We start from the raw sequence: 12,470 nt of genomic DNA on the forward strand, positions 1-12,470 counted from the left end.
GTATCTGGGATCAGTTGACCATTAGGGGGGCACACCACTCGTCGTCTGGATCAATGCTGTGCACCGACAGCGGCTGGTGGTTTTGATTCGGGAACAGACTGTTCTTTGTTATAACAACATCTCGAAAAGGCTCCCTCGGGTCCTCGGTGTCACTGATCTGCGGGAAGTCGGAATCGGACTCGGTGAACGTGGATTGAATTGCCCGGACATTCGTGCGAGGCTGGCTGAAGCGATGCGAATTGGCAGGCTGTGCTGTTCGACAGCAGGCAGCATAGTGGCCAAGTCTGCCACATCGTAGGCATTGTCGCGATTTTGCAGGACATTGCCGCTTTAAACGGGAGGAGCCACAGTTGCCGCACGTCGTGACGTCAGTACGTTCGTTGCGCCACCGCGCATGCGCAGTGCGGTCCTGCGTGGTGCGCGCCTGCGCATCACGTTCCTCCACATCACCGTCCCCTCGTTTGGCGCGTACAAGTGCGGGAGGCCGTGAAATGGCCGCCCTCATCCAGGCACAGCCTTGGAGGTGCTCAACAGTTTGGACCCGTTCCACCTCGTGGGGATCTTGCCGCGCCTTTTCAGCCGCCTGTATGTGGGAGTACCGGCTGGTGGCATTTTCATGCAGGACACAGGTCTCGATGGCAGTCGCTAGGGTGAGTTGCTTAATTTTGAGGAGCTGCTGACGCAGGGGGTCGGACAGAACACCGTCTTTCGATGCTTTCACTGACCTCTGTGCTGAAGTGGGTATCGAATTTGAGGAGAACCGTCTTGTCCTCGTCGTCTGCGAATGTGAGAGAGTTGAAGATGTGGATGGCGTGTTCCCTGGCCGTGGAGAGGAGCAGAGCAATCTTCCTGGTGTCCAAGGCGTTCTCCCTCTCCGTGGCTTTGCGGAAGAGCTGGAAGCGCTGTTTAAAAATCTTCCAATTGACCCCGAGATTGCCGGTGATGCAGAGAGGCGGCGGCGGGTTGATGTTCTCCATACTACAGGATGTCGGAATACTGATTAGTTGCAGGTGGGTCTCAGAGTATGCAACCACTCCTTGTACCATGATGTGTTGGGTGTTCTGGATCACAAACAGGTCACCAACACTGGAAGTGGTTCAACTCTATTTTATTATAAGGTTAACTATATTAACATACTTGAACTGTGGGTAAATGCAATACCAGCTTTAACTGTTGACCCTTGCCTAGTCCTAACCAGGTGATGCACTCAACACATGGTGAATGTCAGTGTTGCAGGCTGTGAGCTCTGTGCTCCGAGCTGGCTGCTACTAGAATGAGCGGGAACTCTCCTGTCCCCTGTCTTTATAGTGCGTGTGCTCTCACTGGTGATTGGCTGCGGTGTTGTGTATGCTGATTGGTCCCACTGCATGTCCATCAGTGTGTGTGTCTGCACCATAATATACTGGTGTATATTATGACACAGCTGGAGGGAGAGGTTACTTGTTTATGACCTATGTTTATAATGTTTCTGGAGAATTTGATAAAACAGTAATTAATTGTTGAGCTGATCCATTTAACTGCAACAATGCTGCCATTTCGAAGTAGACAAGAGGCTTGCACATGTGCTTATTTGACGTTGGACACTGGCAGTAACTGGACAAATATTTAGCCAGGAAGCAAGTACGCAACAACAACATCAAGGCTGCTGCTATCACCCTTCTGAAGTACAGAATGAATGGTACTTTGGGACACACAATTGGAGAACTCTCATGAAAAGACTTATTCCTGGGCAAGGGGTCAGCAGTGCTAAAGCCCTCCAAGATAACAATTACTCAAGTGAATAGTTAGTCAAACTGCAGTCAAAGAACTATACTAGTTTGAATTCAAGAAATAAGTGAGCGCTATTTCAAAGGAGTTCCAGATTCCAAAGGTGCAAATCAGCTGTTGGGAAAACTGCAACAATTCCTTTCCCCCTGATTGACTGCAGTTGTGGAGGTCGATATGACCACTTAGTTTAATGATGCACACAAATTTCAAAGACTTACCATTCAGCATGGAAATGGTTTACAATGTACAAAGGATTGTAAATATTAATGCACGTTGCCAAGATTAAACATATGACTCCTTTATTCTCAACCAGTATTCTCTGCCGACAGCATTGAATGCCATTTCTAATTGCAACATTTGTTGTTTGGGAAATTGGCCTGTGGCATAAAAACATGACTTATGATACTATTGTACCGTTCACAAACAGAAGAACATAATTACACCCAGCCACATGGATTCATTCTATGAAGCAATCATTCGGGCCAAAACTTTGTTGGTACTTATTTTTGGCTGCAGGGGCCACAATCCATCAGTGCCCATTCTAGTTGATGCATTTTCCTGTTCAACGTTCCATACCATTTTTATTTTGGAGTGTTCAGGTGATTTATTTAAGTATGTGGCTCCTTTAAATATTTTTTGCACGACCATACATATATGCTAGTCTAAAGGGGCTGACTTGTGCATGTCCTGTGCAGGAACTTTTGAGGATTCCATGCAGCTGTGCAGCCGAGATGGAACTTTGTTTGCGCTGCCTCTTTGTTTAAATTATTGTAGTATTTGGTCAAGCAGGGGCTGCACTACTGGATGGCTGAGTGCTCAGCAGGGGGCCCAGCTGGGTCATCCTCTGACTTGAATGGGAATTAAAAGCTCATCTCAGTAATGGTGAACTTGAAACTATTGGATTGTCGTAGAAACCCCATCTGGTTCACTGATGTCCTTTATGTCCTTTATGGAAAGCGAACACACAGGAGCTCACCAAGTCTCCTTCAATAGCAGCTTCGAAACCCACAACCTTTAACAATTAGACAAAGGACACAGATCACTACGACCTGCAAGACTCCCTCCAAGTTACACAACATCCTGATTTGGAACTATGTCACCGTCCCTCGTTGGGTCAAAATCCTGCAACTCCCTTCCTAACAGAGCTGTTACACCAGAAGGACTAGTGCAATTCTGTAGAAGGGACTTTAGTGTGCGGATTAATTGCCCGCTTAAGGGTATTCATTTTCTCTAGCTGCGTGGCTATATTTTCTAAGAAAGGTACTTGCAAAAGCATGCTGGAAATGCTTGACGAGAGTTTAACACTGCTTTTGAATGAAAATAAGTAGGTCAGGTAACGTAAACAAAATACTTAGTATTTTAGACTCGGCCTTATTAATAAGTTGTTCTTCCGAAGGACAACAAAATGCATACTCGAATTGTTTTTAAACCAAGGGCAAAACATTCATATTTCCTCTTGCATATGTTCCAAGCTTTATCTCTTCAAAGCTGTTTATTTCACACCATAAATATAATGGTTTTCAAGTGTATAACTCAGAGTGCTGTGGAATGGCTATGCAGCCAGACCACTCCCCTCTCCGCAAATATTTGTGTCAAATAAATTTCCTTAATCAAACTCTCGAAGAATTTGTCTTTATTATAATTTCCACGACAAATTCAAAAAGATTGTTCCCCACCATCTTCTCAAGGGTAATTATAAATGGGTAGCAAATAAAGGCCTTGCTCGCAATACTCACATCCCATGTAAGAATCTTTTTGAATGCCCACTCACGGGGCAGAGGCTGGGGATGGACACAGATCTAGTTGGAAGGAGGCAAGACCCCAAACAGGGTCAACAGGCAGAGGATCAGTTTTGACAACATGTCTAAGCACTCGTGCTCCATGGCAGATCACTGCTAATATCAGCAGCCTTCAAGAACAAGACACTGTTCCCAGTGGATCGGGGGGGGGGGGGGGCTTGGGCATGCACTACCTGTGGCCGACTAGGTGCCTATCACTGAAGGACCACTCAATCTGTCAAGAAGCAGAGGTAGTTTTAAGTGATATATGTGGAATTTGTGGATATATATGGAATTTAACCCTGAAAGGTGTGAGGGAATGCATTTTGGGAGGGCTAACAATGCAAGGGAATATATAATGAATGATAGGATGTTTGGAAGTACAGAGAGGATCAGTGGGACATTTGTGTGTATGTCCATAGATCCCTGAAGATAGCAGGAAACGTAGATAAGGTGGTTAAGAAGGCATATGAAATACTTGTATTCAGTAACCGAGGCATAGACTATAAGGGCAGGGAAGTTATGATGGAGCTGTATAAAAAGCTGGTTAGGACACAGCTGGAGTACTATTTGCAGTTCTGGTACCACACTATAGGAACAAAGTGATTGCATGGGAGAGGGTGCAGAGGAGATTCAGAAGTATGTTAACTGAACTGGAATGTTTCAGCTATGAAGATAGACTGGATAGGCTTGGGTTATTTTCCTTGGAACAGAAAGGGTTGGGACCTGATTGAAGTGTATAAAATAATGAGTGGCATAGGTAGGGTGAATAAGAAGGAACTTTTCCCCTTTGCAGTGGGGTTAATAACCAGGGGACATATATTTAAGGGATTGGGCAGGAGGTTTAGAGGAGATGTGAGGAAAACCTTTTTCACCCAGAGGAATCTGGAACTCACTGCCTGAAAGGGGGTAGAGGTGGAAACCCTCACATTTAAGAAGTAATTAGATGAGCACCTGAAATGCTATAGCATACAAGGCTATGGACCATATGCTGGAAAATGGGATTAGAATAAATAGTTGCTCAATGGCTGATAAAGAGATGATGGAACAAAGGACCTTTCCCGTGCTGTATAAATTCGATGGGAAGGTGGCACAGTGGTCAGCACTGCCATCTCACGGCGCTGAGGACCCGTGTTCGATCCCGGCTCTGGGTCACTGTCAGTGTGGAGTTTGCACATTCTCCCCGTGTCTGCGTGGGTCTCACCCCCACAACCCAAAAATGTGCAGGGTCGGTGGATTGGCCATGGTAAATTGCCCCTTCTTTAGAAAAATTAATTTTAAAATTCTTTTAAATTCTATAGGCACGATCTAATGGCCACATCGCAGCAGGGGCAAATCCAAGCAAGTCGGGTAGATCACGGAAGAGTTCAAAATTGGGAACTGTGCTGGGCGCCCATCGGTTACCGATCTAATCGGCACCCCGCTCCAGTTGGTGAGATCCGGATTGCCCTGCATCGTGACAAGAAACCAATAATCACCAATTAAGGCCAATCTCCATCTCATTAATGGGAAGGACGACCCAATGTAACGGCGTCCCATGTTCTAACCGGCTCCCCAGCAGGCGGTCACTCAGATGCCCTTTAACACACCTAGTTAAATACATGAAGCGAGCACAATGGCTGCTGTGGAGATCTGAGGAGGTGAATAACCATCTTGGAAATCAGACAATCAGCCAGGAAGCCCTGAGGCTGCTGCCTCAGTGCTCGGGGCGGGTGCGGGAACCCCCAGGGAGGAACGGGCTCAGTTGGGGAGGTTGGGGGTCGGCCGCCATCGGTGTGGATTCACCTGTGGCCTGCGGGCGAGGAGCTCAGAGCCTATGATCTGACGTGCCTCCCCCGCCCCCCCGCGCGCCCCCCCGCCCCCCGCACGCCCCCCGCCCCCCCCGCGCCCACGCCCCCCCCGCGCCCCCCCCCCCCCACGCGCCCCCCCGGCCCCCCCCCCGCCCCCGCCCCCCACGCGCCCCCCCCACGCGCCCCCGGCCCCCCCGCGGCCCCGGCCCCCCCCCCCCCCTCTGGCCACACAGCTGAAGGCTATTGCTAATAGGGAATTGGCAATGTTGGTCATGTGAGCACATCACAGCTCCCAGGTGGCTCAAGGTTGTGCTCCAGCTGTTTTGGCTGCAAAACTGTTTGAAGACCTTAGTGTTCTGTTTGCTGGCTGCCTTTTCTGCTTCTGAAGCCTGGAATCAGGCAAAGGAAGACTGTGAACAAGCCTACAACCAGTCTGAAGATAGGGGAAGAGGTGTTTTCTCACTCCTTTTCTATGCTTCGTGTTACTGTGGCTTTCAGGTGGTAGGTTGTTGCAAAAGGTTAAATCTCACGGAATCCAGAGTGAGGTAGCCAATTGGATACAAAATTGGCTTGACGACTGTTATAACCTGCCTACTTACCATTGGCTGGGGACTAATGACTATCCCACAATCCTGTGGGAGTATGAGCTTCCCCAATGAGGGGGCGGAGAAACCACTAGTAAACTCCTAGTATAAATAAAGCTGGCCAGTTCAGGGACCAGCAGGAAGGAGTGTGCAGCAAGGGAAGTTACTGCTACTGTTATGTATATATGTTATAGTAAATAAATGTTATTACTTTGTATCCTTAAAACTCGTGCTGGATTCTTCGTGGCCCTTACAAAAACGACCATAGCCAAAGGGTGGTGGTGGAGGGTTGTTTTTCAAACTGGAGGCCTGTGACCAGCGGTGTGCCTCAGGGATTGGTGCTGAGTCCACTGTTATTTGTTATGCACATATAAATGGTTTGGATGAGAATGTAGGAGGCATGGTTAGTAAGTTTGCAGGTGACACCAAGATTGGTGGCATAGTGGGTAGAGAAGGTTATTTAAGATTGCAACAGGACCTTGACCAATTGGGCCAGTGGGCTGATGAATGGCAGATGGAGTTTACCGGTATTGCAAGAGTGGAAGGGCAGTGGCTAGATTCAACTGTGCAACTCAAAGGTTGTGTTGGGATGTCTTTGTGGACTACTGGTGACTTTTTGGATCAGTGGCTATCTGCTACTCCTGGTTTGGGAGCCGTGCAGGGTGCTGGCGTTTTTGTTTCTTTTGTATTGTTGTTGGTTTATGTTTAACTGGTGGGGAATTGTATGCTGGATATTGTGTTATTGTTTCTTGCCTCGCGGCTGTGTGCTTGTCAGCTGTAGCCCCTCCTGCTTCTGTGGCCTGGGATTGGCGAGCTGCCCGTACTGGTGAAGAGGAGGGGTTCCTCTTTGTCTCTCTCTCTCTCTCTCTCTCCAGCTTTGCTCTGTGCCACCATTCCAGCCGACGAAAGTCATATAAGTTCTGGGTGGCGTTTTTGACCGCCACTCCAGCATAATTCTTTGCCGGGCAATCAGAGAGGCGAAGGCCACAACATTAGTCCTCCTCTCCTCCATCAGCTCCAGCTTTTCCGATATCCCAAATATCGCCACCAAAGGGTCCGGCTTAACCTCCTCCCCCACTATCCTTGTTAGCGCCGCGAACACTCCCGCCCTAAATCTCTGTAAATTTTCGCAGTGCCAGAACATATGAACATGATTCACTGGTCCCCACCCAAACTTCTCACACTCATCTGCCACTCCCTGGAAGAACCCACTCGTTCTTGCCCGAGTCATATGTACCCTGTGTACCAACTTGAACTGCATCAGGCTCATGAGGAGGTCGCATTTACCCTTCATAGTGCCTCACTCCATACTCCGTAGTTTATTTTCCCTCCCAGCTCCCCTTCCCACTCCTCATTAATCTTCATCACCTGCTCACCTCCCTGCTCTCCAAGCCACCCATAAATGTCTCCGATCCTGCCCTCCCCTTCCACATCTGGAAGCAGCGTCCTTTCAACAGGGTGTGCCTCGGCAACTTGGGGAACTCTTTCCAAACTTTCCGCTCGAAGTCCCTTACCTGCAAGGTACCTAAACTCACTTGCTCTCAGGAGCTCTACCCTCCTTCAGTTCCTCTATATTGGCAAACACATCTTCCTGGTAAAAATCCCTCACCTTAAACAGCCCCATTTCTCTCCACTGACTATGTGCTATCTGTCTCCCGCCGGCTCAAAACCGTGGTTTTTGCACAATGGCGTTAACACCGCCATTCCTTTTATACTAGAATCATAGAATCATAGAAGTTTACAGCATGGAAACAGGCCCTTCGGCCCAACCAGTCCATGCCGCCCAGTTTTTTACCATTAAGCTAGTCCCAGTTGCCCGCACTTGGCCCATAACCCTCTATACCCATCTTACCCATGTAACCATCTAAATGCTTTTTGAAAGACACAATTGTACCCGCTTCTACTACTACCTCTGGCAGCCCATTCCAGACACTCACTACCCTCTGAGTGAAGAAATTGCCCCTCTGGGCCCTTCTGAATCTCTCCCCTCTCACCTTAAACCTATGCCCTCTAGTTTTAGACTCCCCTACCTTTGGGAAAAGATGTTGACTATCTACCTTATCTATGCCCCTCATTATTTTATAGACCTCTATAAGATCACCCCTAAGCCTCCTACGCTCCAGGGAAAAAAGTCCCAGTCTATCCAGCCTCTCCTTATAACTCAAACCATCAAGTCCCGGCAACATCCTAGTAAATCTTTTCTGCACTCTTTCTAGTTTAATAATATCCTTTCTATAATAGGGTGACCAGAACTGCACACAGTATTCCAAGTGTGGCCGTACCAATGTCTTGTACAACTTCAACAAGACGTCCCAACTCCTATATTCAATGTTCTGACCAATGAAACCAAGCATGCCGAATGCCTTCTTCACCACCCTGTCCACCTGCGACTCCACCTTCAAGGAGCTATGAACCTGTACTCCTAGATCTCTTTGTTCTATAACTCTCCCCAACGCCATACCATTAACTGAGTAGGTCCTGGCCTGATTCGATCTGCCAAAATGCATCACCTCACATTTATCTAAATTAAACTCCATCTGCCATTCGTCGGCCCACTGGCCTAATTGATCAAGATCCCGTTGCAATCCTAGATAACCTTCTTCACTATCCACTATGCCACCAATCTTGGTGTCATCTGCAAACTTACTAACCATGCCTCCTAAATTCTCATCCAAATCATTAATATAAATCACAAATAACAGTGGACCCAGCACCGATCCCTGAGGCACACCACTGGTCACAGGCCTCCAGTTTGAAAAACAACCCTCTACAACCACCCTCTGCCTTCTGACGTCCAGCCAATTTTGAATCCAATTGGCAACCTCACCCTGGATCCCGTGAGCTTTAACCTTCTGCAACAACCTACCATGCGGTACCTTGTCAAAGGCTTTGCTAAAGTCCATGTAGACAACGTCTACTGCACTACCCTCATCTACCTTCTTGGTCACTCCCTCAAAAAACTCAATCAAATTTGTGAGACATGATTTTCCACGCACAAAGCCATGCTGACTGCCCCGAATCAGTCCTTGCCTCTCTAAATGCTTGTAGATCCTGTCTCTCAGAATACCTTCTAGCAACTTACCTACTACAGACGTTAGGCTCACCGGTCTGTAGTTCCCAGGCTTTTCCCTGCTGCCCTTCTTAAACAAGGGCACAACATTCGCCACTCTCCAATCTTCAGGCACCTCACCTGTGGCTGCCGATGATTCAAATATCTCGGTTAGGGGACCCGCAATTTCCTCCCTAGCCTCCCACAACATCCTGGGATACATTTCATCAGGTCCCGGGGATTTATCTACCTTGATGCGCTTTAAGACTTCCAGCACCTCCTCCTCTGTAATATGCACACTTCTCAAGACATCACTATTTATTTCCCTTAGTTTCCTAACATCCATGCCTTTCTCCACCGTGAATACCGATGAGAAATATTCATTCAGGATCTCACCCAACTCTTGTGGCTCTGCACATAAATGCCCTTGTTGATCCTTAAGAGGCCCTACTCTGTCCCTAGTTACTCTTTTCCCCTTTATGTATCTGTAGAATCTCTTTGGATTCTCCCTTGCATTATTTGCCAAAGCAATTTCATGTCCCCTTTTTGCCCTCCTGATTTCCCTCTTAACTCTATTTCGACAATCTCTATACTCTTCAAGGGATCTACTTGATCCCAGTTGCTTATGTACGTCATATGCCTCCTTCTTCTTTTTGACCAGAGTCTCAATATCTCGAGTCATCCAGGGTTCCCTACTTCTACCAGCCTTGCCCTTCACTCTAAAGGGAATGTGCTTACCCTGCACCCTGGTTAACACATTTTTAAAAGCCTCCCATTTACCAGCCGTCCCTTTGTCTGCCAATAGTCTCCCCCAATCTACCTCTGAAAGTTCCTGTCTGATACCATCAAAATTGGCCTTGCCCCAATTAAGAATTTTAACTCTTGGGCCAGACCTATCATTCTCCATAGCTATCTTAAAACTAATGGAATTATGGTCACTTGTCCCAAAGTGATCCCTCACTAGCACTTCTATCACTTGCCCTTCCTTATTTCCCAAGACGAGGTCAAGTTTTGCCCCCTCTCTAGTCGGTCCATCCACATACTGAATGAGAAATTCCTCCTGAATACACTCAACAAATTTCCCTCCATCCAAGCCCCTAATGCTATGACTGTCCCAGTCAATGTTGGGAAAGTTAAAGTCCCCTACTACTACCACCCTATTATTCTTGCAGCTATCTGTAATCTCCTTACATATTTGCTCCTCAATTTCCCGCTGACTATTTGGGGACCTGTAGTACAGTCCTACCAAGGTGATCTCTCCCTTCTTATTTTTCAGTTCCACCCATATAGACTCAGTGGGCGAACCCTCGGATATATCCCCTCTAAGTACTGCCGTGATGTTCTCCCTAATCAAAAACGCCACTCCCCCTCCTCTCTTACCTCCTGTTCTATCCTTTCTATAGCATCTGTAGCCCGGAACATTGAGCTGCCAGTCCTGCCCCTCCCTTAGCCATGTTTCAGTCATAGCTATAATATCCCAGCCCCATGTGCCCGTCCATGCCCTGAGTTCATCCGCTTTGCCCGTCAGGCCCCTTGCATTGAAATAAATGCAGTTTAATGTAGACCTTCCTTGCTCTCTGCCCTGCTTTCTCTGGTCATGCTTTACACACTCTCCCTTCCTGCCTTTTGTTTCTGTCCCCACTGACTTCCTACATCGGTTCCCATCCCCCTGGCACATTAGTTTAAACCCTCCCCAACTGCACTAGCAAACACCCCCCCGAGAACATTGGTTCCGGTCCCACCCAGATGCAGACCGTCCGATTTGTACAGGTCCCACCTCCCCCAGAATCGGTCCCAATGTCCCAGGAATTTGAAACCCTCCCTCTTGCACCATCTCTCAAGCCACGTATTCATCCTAGCTATCCTGTCATTCCTACTCTGACTATCACGTGGCACTGGTAGCAATCCTGAGATTACTACCTTTGAGGTCCTACTTTTTAGTTTAACTCCTAACTCCCTAAATTCAGCTTGTAGGACCTCATCCCGTTTTTTACCTATATCGTTGGTGCCTATATGCACCACGACAGCTGGCTGTTCACCCTCCCCCTCCAGAATGCCCTGCAGCCGCTCCGAGACATCCTTGACCCTTGCACCAGGGAGGCAACATACCAACCTGGATTCTCGTTTGCGTCCGCAGAAACGCCTGTCTATTCCCCTTACGATTGAATCCCCTATCACTATAGCTCTGCCACTCTTTTTCCCGCCCTTCTGTGCAGCAGAGCCAACCACGGTGCCATGAACCTGGCTGCTGCCACCTTCCCCTGGTGAGCCATCTCCCCCAACAGTTTCCAAAACGGTAAATCTGTTTTGGAGGGAGATGACCGCAGGGGATCCCTGCACTGCCTTCCTACTCTTCCTCTGTCTGTTGGTCACCCTTTCCCTATCTGCCTCAGTAATTTTAATCTGCGGTGTGACCAACTCGCTGAATGTGCTTTCCACAACTTCCTCAGCATCGCGGATGCTCCAAAGTGAGTCCATCCGCAGCTCCAGAGCCGTCAAGCGGTCTAACAGGAGCTGCAGTTGGACACACTTCTTGCAGATGAAGGAGTCAGGGACACCAGAAGGGTCCCTGACTTGCCACATCTCACAAGAGGAGCATGACACGGGTCTGAGCTCTCCTGCCATGACTTAAACCTGAAGTTAAATTTGAACTACACTACACAGCTAGGAGAAAGTCAAAGAGAGAGAAATCACTTACCAGTTACAAGCCAAACACTTACCTGCTGGCTGTGATGTAGTTGCTCCAGAGACTCCCTCACAGGTCTGCTTGTCTGCACCTCCTTCAGGTGAGCACCAAATTCCCTTAACTAGTTAATTACTTTACTTAATTAACTTGATTTTTTTTTTTTTTTTTTTTTTTTTGTCACTCCCCTCTTACCCGAACTCAGCCTTACCCAAACTCAGATACACTCTGTTTGCCTTCAGCACTCTGTTTCTATAGGCACTTCAGCCACACCCTTTGTATCCTTCCTGATTTAGTCAGCCAATAGGCCTGCTCCCAAAACTGATCTCTCTCCCAAACAGCTGACCTGCAAGGTAAGGAAGTGGTTAATCAGTACTTACCTCACCCACAGCGCGCCCTTTTAAACTGTCCCCTCTGCCTCGCAGCTCCCGCGCTTTTTGAAACTCCCGCGCTGTTTCCAAGGTCCTGGCTCCCTCTCTCTCCCGAACAGCTGACCTGCAAGGTAAGGAAGTGGTTATGCAGTACTTACCTCACCCACAGCGCGCCCTTTTAAACTGTCCCCTCTGCCTCGCAGCTCCCGCGCTTTTTGAAACTCCCGCGCTGTTTCCAAGGTCCTGGCTCCCTCTCTCTCCCGAACAGCTGACCTGCAAGGTAAGGAAGTGGTTATGCAGCACCAGAACCAGCACCAGAAGCAGTACTAAAGTGCCTCCTCAGCTGGTTCCAGATCTTCACCGTGGACTGAACTACAGGGCTCTCCGAGTGTTTCCTTGGTACGATTGGCAATGCCACCGTCACCACAGTCCTTAAGTTGGACTCCGT

This window comes from Scyliorhinus torazame, chromosome 4 (genome assembly GCF_047496885.1).
Source record: "Scyliorhinus torazame isolate Kashiwa2021f chromosome 4, sScyTor2.1, whole genome shotgun sequence".
NCBI lineage: Eukaryota > Metazoa > Chordata > Chondrichthyes > Carcharhiniformes > Scyliorhinidae > Scyliorhinus > Scyliorhinus torazame.